The sequence below is a fragment of the Ruditapes philippinarum genome, unplaced genomic scaffold (assembly GCF_026571515.1).
Source record: "Ruditapes philippinarum isolate M1 unplaced genomic scaffold, ASM2657151v2 ctg4895_1_1_1_1, whole genome shotgun sequence".
NCBI lineage: Eukaryota > Metazoa > Mollusca > Bivalvia > Venerida > Veneridae > Ruditapes > Ruditapes philippinarum.
The window spans coordinates 34,571-44,874 of NW_026860468.1; the positions used below are offsets into that span (position 1 = coordinate 34,571).

Sequence of the window (10,304 nt, forward strand, 5' to 3'; positions counted from 1 at the left end):
GACTAAAATGGTCTCGGGTCGATTTAAAGGTACCGTGAAATCAACGCCGAAAAGCCTTAGACTTTATCTCAATCAATTGAGAAGTTGCTGCACCTTGAAATCAGTTTAAGTATAAGATAAACGTTCACTAGGAAAATCATACGCTTTAACTGCAACACTTTTGGTTAACACAGTATGAGTAGTCATTACAATGCAGTCATTTAAAGTGACACTATGCCCATATTTTCATAGTCAAGTTGAGCTGAATTGACTTTTTAATTAAAATGATTGACTGTTAAAATGGTGTTTGGCCTACAGTTTATTTTGGAAAATATTTAGGATAAAATTTAAAATTGACCTAATATATAAAAAGACTGCGCCACTCTTTTAATTAAAATGAAGGTAAGTAACAGGTAAGTTCTAATTGATATTTACAGAAATTCCGTTTAGATCCGGGAGTTATTTATTGTTTACATAAAGTAAAATATTAAATTAATAGGAATTATGGCAATATAAAAACTTATTTTGACTTCCACCTGTTCACTTAGTGTATACCCCAGAATGGGCAAACTGTCACTTAAAAAAAAAACAGCATTGTTTTGAAAAACAAAAGGGAATGCAGCTTCGCAAACAAAGTTTGTGTATCCTCTTATTAAATAAGATACATTGACAATTTTCGAGGTTTCAATAAAAGCAATAAATATGAGCTTCACGTTTTATTTAAGGTATTAGATGTCTAATAAGTGTCCGTGTTCGGGGAGGATATAGAGTTTGCATGGAGTATTGAACATCTAAGATTGAATAATGGCGAATGCAATTGTTAGAAGGTATTTATCAGAAGCAAAGTCGTGAATGGAAGTTCGTGAATGGAACATTTTCAAAGTCGTGAATGGAACATTTTCAATTTTGCCGTGTTGGGCTTTCTTTAGGGATTCCTTATTTATCTATTTTTTGGTATGATGGAGCAAGGGGTTCAACATCGTAAGGTTGGTGAGGTGTTTGGTGTGGACCATACAATTATCATTCGAGCTTGGGCGAGGTTCCAACAGCACGATACTCCTGTAAGACGACATATAATATATATAATATTGAAACTATGGACGTACAGGTCTACGAGCGGATCACACGATCACCGAGTTGATCCCACTTTTAAATTATGTAAGTGCAATTTAATTAATTTCTTATACTGCTCCCCTAACACAATATCCCGGCCTTTATAAAATGTATTCTTGCAATAAACGTGTACTTGACATTAGTCCGCTATATTTGGCACAATATCAAATATACACTGAATAATGCGATAAACATTTTCAACATTCAATAACTCGTGCAGAGTCGGTACGAATGTGAAAATTGACCTTTTACCTGAATAAGCAATTCGTATAAATAACTGATTTTGTGTTTAGACCATGCTTCTATTCATAAATCTGTCTTTGTTATGTATGATCTTTCTTTGTAATGTATGGATATGATCTTACAAATTTTAACAGAATATAACTTATCGTGGCGATTACAAATAAGACTAAGTAAAGAGGTCTGAGATAAACTTGTGATGAATATACTTTTTTGGTGCTTCATTAGTTTTTATCAAGATCTGGCAAAAAGTCATGTTTTAAACAACATAAATATCGATGACGTACATTTCCTATTTAAATGTATTCATATGATAAAGATTAATATTTGTTACAAAATTTGCTTTATGCTTAAAGCGTACTCTTATTGAGAGTAAACTTGTTAAGCGTTATGTAACCCAAAACAAATATTAACTTTCTTACCTTGTTCAATAATTTTGTAAAGAAAAATGAGAACAAAGATCAACAAGACACGTTGACGTTCACAGAACACAAACCCCAACACAATCCAGTCACACCAGTTAGGCATCCAGAAGCTACGAACAAAACACAGGAAAGAACACAAGGGCGGCCAAAGGAGGAGAGGGACATGCAACAAGTAAAGCCAACGAGTCTCGGAAGAGGTGACCCATTTGTAACATCTGTCCATTTCTCAAACGATTATTAGTGCATGTTTCAGCCATATTGTCACCAAATTAATCAAGTACTGCTAGGTCATGGACAAAAACCCTAATTTGTTAAGCTGTACTGACAGCTTAAAAACAGTTTATACAACCATGCGTCCTGCAAACGAAATAAATTATATCTCCTAGTTTCCCTTCTCAACAAATACAAACTTAAAAAAAATAAACGACACCCGTTTACTATTCCCCAACAACGTATCCTTACCATAGTTATATCTACTTTATATGCATATTATTTTCAATAACTTGAAATAAACTTGTATTTAACATGTATCCGCGATATTTTACACAATATCAAATTCGCACTTGATGATAATGACAATAGATAAAAACTTATAAAATAACTTAATATTAAGTACGGACCATAGCATTATGATTTACTAAATATATTTTCCGTATTTCCAGCTTTGTCCACAAAGTGGCATGCTATTTAACTATTTTTCCGGACATTATATTTATTGGTTAGTTAATACCACGTACCAACAAAGTAAAGATCACCTGGCAACCTTCAAGCTTGGTTGGTTGAGGAAGACCTCAGATGTTTCTTGCATTATTTCAGGTCAGGACGGTACGTAAGATGAAGGACCTATGTTTTGTTAGCTAGCTGGAGAGCTTCCTCACATTTAAGAAACTAATTATCTGTCGGGATCCCAACCAATACGGTAAGATACAGATGCTGTTTTTTTTAACTATCAAACTGTGGACATCCTTGCTTCAAACACAATCATGACTTAAGTTTTACTTTTTATTATCTTAGTGTCTGTATGCAGGGGTCTTAAGAACTTTCTTTTTACTTGTTCGCAGATCATTCTAAGATTTTATCCTCTGTTTGAATTTTAAGCAAATACCATTGAAACAAGAACCTGTTTTGCAATGATAATAATGACCCGCTGTACTTATTTGTGTTAATCTCAAATTCAATTGTTTAGATCTAAGTACAGTGAAAAGAAACATGCATTTTATATTGCATTGAATTTGGTTAAGAAGTAAGAGGACCAAATCATTTTTATCAATACTTTAGAGAAGAAAAAGATTACTTTTAAGTGACATTATGATCATATTTTTATAGTCAAGTTCAGCTGAATTGTCTTTATATCTCAAAAGTTTGACTGTTTAAATGGTGTTTGACCAACAGTTGATACTGGAAAATGTTTAGGATAAAATTTAAATATACCTATAGAATAAAAAGACTGCCCCACTCTTTTGATAATCTGAACGTTACAGGTAAATTCTGATGTATATTTACAGAAATTTTGCTTAGATCCTTGCATTATTTATTGTTTATGCAATGTAAGTTATCAAATTCAAAGGAATTATGGCAAAAAACACTTATTTTGACTTTACCAGTTCATTCACTATTTGTCCTTTGATGGGCATAATGTCACTTTAAGAACACACAATACGACAAATCACAATTGAAAATGTTGCAGGATAGGTTCAATTTAATTTTAAAGAAACATGAATTTTATGTGTGACAAGTTGAATGCAATGTCAAAATGACATTTCAGCTATTTCAAAGCCCAGTTTTAAGAAATATATGACAGGAAATTGTCGAACAAGTAACTTTTTATCTGGAAATATCTGGAGTTTAATCACATGCCCTTCAGTTTTATTGAACAGATATTACTTTATAGTGTATTACAGATTTGACAGAATGAAATATGTAATTAAGATTTTCATTTTAAACTTAATATTAAAGTTTTGCCTTTGTGATTATTGCCTTTTTTCTCTATTGGCTTAAACTATTAATGACAGAAATGACACCTCTATTAATATTCAATATATAAGTAGTGGAAAGAGCTTCTTATTTCTTAACTGATCAAAACAATAGGTCTAGGAATTATATGACAACTTTTTCTTTAAACAAGTGTGTGTGCGTGAGTGCGGTGGTTTCAATATTTTTCAATTCAATACTGTTTACTCAAAATTTTACCATTTGCGTATTTAAATGTTGATATGTTCGAAAATTTATTAAGCCAAGCCATCAGAATGGGTCAATTTATATAAAAACATACACGTATTTGTAATAATTCAAGCATAACTTGAACATAACTCGGCGGGACCCTCTGTTAGTCCTGTGAAAGTCGAGTAAATCGAATAAAAGTCGTTTTTAATCGTACCAGGCCGTACTAGACCGTACTTGGAACCGTGCTTTAATCGTATGTATACGTATGCAAATCATGTTCAAACTTTCTTGACCGAGTATTTCCGTCTTTTGTTCGTACATGCTCGTGCTACATTCGAGTCTTACTCATACCAACTAATCCCCTGGCACGGTTGGAGCTAGATACTCGTACTAGTCCGTGTATAACCGATTTTACCGCATGGGAACCGTGTGCCCAACCGTGTTTTGTGTGAGAAGGGCTTAAAGGAGATACCTTGTCAGGAAGAAAGGCGTGTCATTTTGATATAATTATTATCCCCCCTCGAATAAGAGGGAGTATATTGTTTTGCTAATGTCTGTCGGTCAGACTGTCCCGTGGTAGACCAAAATGGTTTCCGCTGATTATCTTAAAAAAAATGTGTACAACAAAGTCATCATATTTCACATACTGTTTGGACAATTATAGTTAATGACCCCTATTTATTTTGGGGTTACTAGGTTAAAGGTCAAGGTCACTGGGGCCAGAAATGTCGGAATGGTTTCGCTCCTTGAAATATTTATCTGAAACGATGCTCGATAAAGTGATTGTTTGTATGATATTTAACCCAATATATTATGAGATATTTTCAATTTATGACGCTTTATCTTTATTTAATATTTAACTGATACCATTGCTTAAATGACTATTTATCAAACTGAAAATATATGTTTATTATAAAGCTTTTATAGATTAATATGAAAACTAAATGTTTTAAACATAATAAAATATCTCAAAGTTACGTATATAAAGAATTATGGTCAAATAAGGCTCCCTTTGAATCGTATGTTAGTTTGATAGTTTTAGTTGTGGTATATAGAGATTGTGGCACCAATTTCATTTTGCTTACTTACTGATCGATTCCACTTAACGCTTGTGTCTTCTGGGGAATATGGTTACTCATTGAATGTTTGGTTGGAATACAATACATCATGATACGTAAAAGAATAAATGAAAAAGCAAAGAAACCAAAGCCCATCCAAGGTTCCAACATGTTACAAAATATCAATATCCTGAAGTATGAGCAAAATCTATCAATAATCAATTATGTTTTTTATAAAAGCAAATCTGATTTTTTTGAAAAAAATGACCTTCTTAGATAGGACCATTCAGAGGGCATATTATTTATATTCATGTTGTGACCTATGTCAATATTGAACATCAGGATATTTGTCAAATCATAAGTACTGTCGTCTTTTCCATGCATTTTATTTGGCAAACTTGGTCACAACGCTATAAAGGCATCTTTTATATTTTTGTTAAAAGTTATTTCATATAGTTCTATACTTTTACATTAAACAAACTCGGAATTGTCTATGGACTTCTATTATATTTCTATGTATTGCGATGTTCTTGTTTTGCCCTACGCAGATAGGGAATGCGCGATAAATATTACTTCCGATTGATTTTCATAGCAACGGACCGCGTCGTAAAAAGGTCTATAGACAACTGCACTTTAAAGTTTTTAGACCTCCAAAAAATGTAAACAAACGTGACTTCATAACTTTAATCTACAGATAATTATTTTGCACCAATTAACTTAATATTTTGCATCATAAACAAGCCTCTGAGTAAAAGTGTTACAAAATTAGATTATTTTGTTAACGCCGTGATAGGTTTATGATTGGGCGTGTAAAAAGACATTTTAGGAAAACGTAAACATTTAATCGAAATTGCAGAAAAAGACCATTTTAACGAGAACACACAAACGTTTATTGTATTCAAATGCAATGTATTCTATACAGATTGTGTTCGTTTTATTGAAGAGACATATCCTAAGATACGGTAATGCTAGGGTGTGTCATGAAACTTTTGATTTACAGTCCTATCTATAACTGTATATTTAAAAGCATAATAAAGATTATAATAGAGAATAAGAAGGACTTTAAATTGTTGCATTGTCTTATTAATAATAATAAAGCATATTAAATTGTTGCACAAGGGAATAAAATCTTACAAGTGAATTCACCAACAAGAACAAGAGTTATTTGCCAACAATAATTTGAAAATCACGTGAAACATACATATTACATCACTTTTAGAAACTTATGACAGATACAAAGTATTAACAGTTGTTTTTTAGCTAACCCAAGCATAAGATGAGCTGATTCTGATCGTCCTTTTTTGCGCGTGTGCCATCGTAAATAATTTGCGTCTGCACAATAGCTGTATTCACTACTTTATTTTTTATTTGATTTTAACAAAACTTCAAGAGGACCTTCATCACGTAAGTCTTGGCCCTTTTCTGTAAGTTGCTTTATCCCATCATCAATTACAGATTATATTGGCCCCAAAATGGCCATATGAAGCACATGTCCTATTGTCTGCAGAATGAAGGTTTCTTTTTAATTCATAACAAGTCAATCGTGACAAGAATTCGTGTTACCGTAGATTCTGGTTTATTTTTTAGATTCGGCTTATCATATTGTAATTTGCAGATACTCAATTCCGAGAAAAAAACTTCTTCTTAAATTGGATATTATATTTTTAAATGTATTCTTCGAATCTTTGATGTTCAGAGATGAAGTGATAAATTCTTTCCATTTCCATTTCATTTTAATGAAAAGATGTACAGTAAAAACCCGCTTTACGACCACCCCGTTTTCGAGACCAACCCGCTAATACGAACGATTTTTTAAAGACCCGAATTTTTTATTCTTTATTTTAATTTACATTTGGAAACCCATAAATACGACCGCGGGCACTTTCTCATTTGATATTGACATGCGTGTATATTGCTTAACTCTTTTTGACACGTGATGTAAACAACAGTTGTCCTAGTTTTACGACATTTAACGACATCCAGTTTACGGCGGAGGTCAAAGTTACTTTGTATCAAACCCGGAAATGATCAATAATATTGTCGATAATTTCTTAATTTCACACCTTTAATGTCATAACTGGGGGATTAAAACAACAAAGTATTGAACAGAAAACTTTCGAGGTGTTGCTGCTATCATTATCTCTTTCGTTCCATAATTTTAAACAAATACGATTAGGTTTTTGAAGTTGTTATCGGCGATGAAAACTGTGAAAATAATTAAAGGTTAATTGTTCGGTGTGCTTTGTAGTAAAATGGTGATTTAATAGAGTAAGTCGTGTCATTCTTTTAACAAGAATGTAAAAATATGTTTGTGTTTAAAGACATTCATAATACATTTTGTACCTCTAAAGAAGTTAAAAAATTTTATTATGTTAAAAAGTAAAAGAAAATAAATGAAAATAAAAAAATAATAGTGTATGCTTTATATCTTCTTATTTGAAATAGGTTAGCCCAGAATTAAACATGTGTACAGTACATGGTATCCCTTAATATATTGCCTAGTTTTCTGTTTGGCCAAACTCATTAATGAGACCAACCCGCTAATAAGACCAGATTTGTAAAGTCCCTTCATTGGTCTCAATAGCGAGTTTTTACTGTAGTTAAGAACGCTGCTATACTTTAATATCAAAAAAGTTAAATAAACCATATTATCCTCCATTTAGTAAGTCCAGTGTTCATATCCTGTGTTGATTTCTTACTGATGATGCATCATGAAGATATTTCTTACATAAAAAGGCTTTGAGTCGAAGGAATGAAACAAAACTAGACCTCATTGAATGCCATTTTACTTTTCTTGTAACCGTCCACTTTAGGAAATTTTGAAGTAGTATGAGACAATTGTACAAACTGTGTAAAGGATTAGAAACAATAAGGCTGCACGAATTTTCAAAGTTTGTACCAATCTGCTTGCGTTTTGCACGGCTTTATCTTGAAAAAAGGTTCAGATAATTGGCAGAGCGACGACTTAAAAACATATGTACATGTAACTACGAAAGATCGGTGGGGACATTTCAAAACGTAAATTCGTGATTTCATCTTCGTGAATTTACAATTTTAACTTCCTGATTTCGCGATTTCAACTTCATGAATTCACGATTTCAGCTTCATAAATTCGCGATTTCAGCTTCACGGGTTCAACTTCAACAATTCATGTTTTGAATTTCACGATTTCAAACTCATTTATTTACAATTTAAACTTCACGGACGCTTTCAATTTTATGAATTAAATATTTGAACCTCAAGATTTCAAATTTCACGAAGTCGAAATTTCATTTTGAAATCGTAAATTCACGAAGTTCAAATCGTGAAGTTCAAAATGTGAATTCATGAAGTTGAATTCAAGAAGTTAAAATTGTGATTTGTGAAGTTTAAACCGTAAATTGATAAAATCTTGAATTCATGAAGTTGAAACTGTGAATTAAAAAAATTGAAATTGTGAATTTAAAAAATTGAAATTGTGAATTTGTGAAGATGGTGTGTTTCGTAAATAACACAATATAATGAATGTATGACTGTAACGAAATGAATGCAGATAGCAGAGTGGCGCAGTGGAAGCGTGCTGGGCCCATAACCCAGAGGTCCGAGGATCGAAACCTCGCTCTGCTAATTTTTATTTTATTGCTTTCATAAAAATGTACCTTATTATACTATTTTATATGTAAGCTTAAAAAACATAAAACCTTTTCCCTTTTCGAATACGAATACGAATACGTATTTTCCACTAAGAACAAAGCAGAGTAAATAGGATAAACGGGCCATTAGAAAGCTCCAATTATTCGTTAAACAAGAAAAAGAACTTCTACAACAGGTAATTCAACCATCTGTGTGAGACACACGAATCTACCCTGTCCTTAAAGAGGTCTGGTTGCGAGAGCTGTGCTTCAAGATTTCCCAAGAGCTTCTATATCCTTAATGCTGTAAATCTTTTAACGTTCAAATCTCATAGTTATCCATAATCCGAAATTATATAATAATACGTGAAAGCAGAGAAGCGCAGTTGAAGCGTGCTGGGCCCATAACCCAAAGGTCCAAGGATCGAAACCTAGCTCTGCTAATACATTTCTACCCCCAATCGCTGATAAAGTTGAAATGCGCGCTCTTTTGTTCACGGTACTCTATACGACAACTTGAACAAAGGGTGATAAAACATTACGTAGAATTACTGTGGTATATGGCATAATTTATTGTAATATGTTTAAGATTTTTTACATATTAAAAGTAATGGCACGTATCTTCAATTTCCCATATATTCGCAGAGAGGACTGTCTATAATATTTTTTGTAAAATAAATGCCCCTTTCGTGAACTATAATGTGTCCTTAGTCGTATGTGATATATTTCTTAAGTTCTCAAACCATTATAATAGTACTTCGGGATCTGTTGTGAATTTGAATTTAACTTACCTTTAAAAATACTTAGGATGAAGAGTTTCTGTAATCATTTGGGAGTTGATTTCAACTTGATTCCATTCAGAAACAGTAAGTTGAAGAAAAGCATTTGAATAAAGCTTGGTGCTGCAATGCATTAATATAAAATTGGCAGAATTGCAAAGATCATAATTATGTAATGATATCGCAAACATTATCAGGGAAATAGAAACAAGTTAAGTGGCCCCAGTGGAAATTCTTCAAGCTTCAATCTGTGTTTTCTCAATTCCATATTCCTGGTGGGTTGTTATGTTATCCCATACGACATCTGAGTAATCAAGAAGTGGCCTTATAAACGTAAAATATATGATTTCTAGAGATTTTCTATCAGTTTCTCATAACGTTGATTCGTTGCCATGCTTTTGCTTTGATAGTGTCAATATGATGATTCAGAGTGCCGTCATTGGAGTAAGTAACACCTAGATGTGTGTGCGTTGTAACTTCTGATATTGAGTACCGTTCATTGCAAAAGGGGGTGGACAGGCTTTGAAACTTTTCAATAAATTAATAATGATTCAGTTTTGTTTTGGTTGAAAGTATACAACCATTTATTTGCCAAATTAGTGACTTTCTTCAGATCATCATTCAAAATATTCGTAGCTGTTAACATATTTTCAACAATTTTATATCATCGGCAAATAGTCTAACAGTTGAAATTTTATCTTAAATGATTTCATTGATATAGACAAGAAAAGGACCAGGGATTGAGCCATGGGGAACACCAGAAGAAATAATTACAGACATGGATCCAGGAAGTGCAACTCTCTTTTTCCTCTCCGACAAATAATCACAGACATAAGTAATTGTTCGCTTTACCAGTCAACTTCAATTTATATAATAGACCTCGATGCAATACTCGATCAAACGCCTAAGAAATATCACACAAGTCGAACTTCTTTG

At 32.6% G+C, this 10,304-nt stretch overlaps 1 non-coding gene across 1 annotated transcript; it reads left to right on the forward strand.

Moving 5' to 3' along the window:
- The first annotated feature begins 8,512 nt into the window (after nucleotides 1-8,512).
- Nucleotides 8,513-8,584, forward strand: Trnam-cau (transfer RNA methionine (anticodon CAU)). The gene has a single exon. It is a non-coding gene; the product is annotated as a tRNA-Met (tRNA).
- The last annotated feature ends 1,720 nt before the right edge of the window (nucleotides 8,585-10,304 follow it).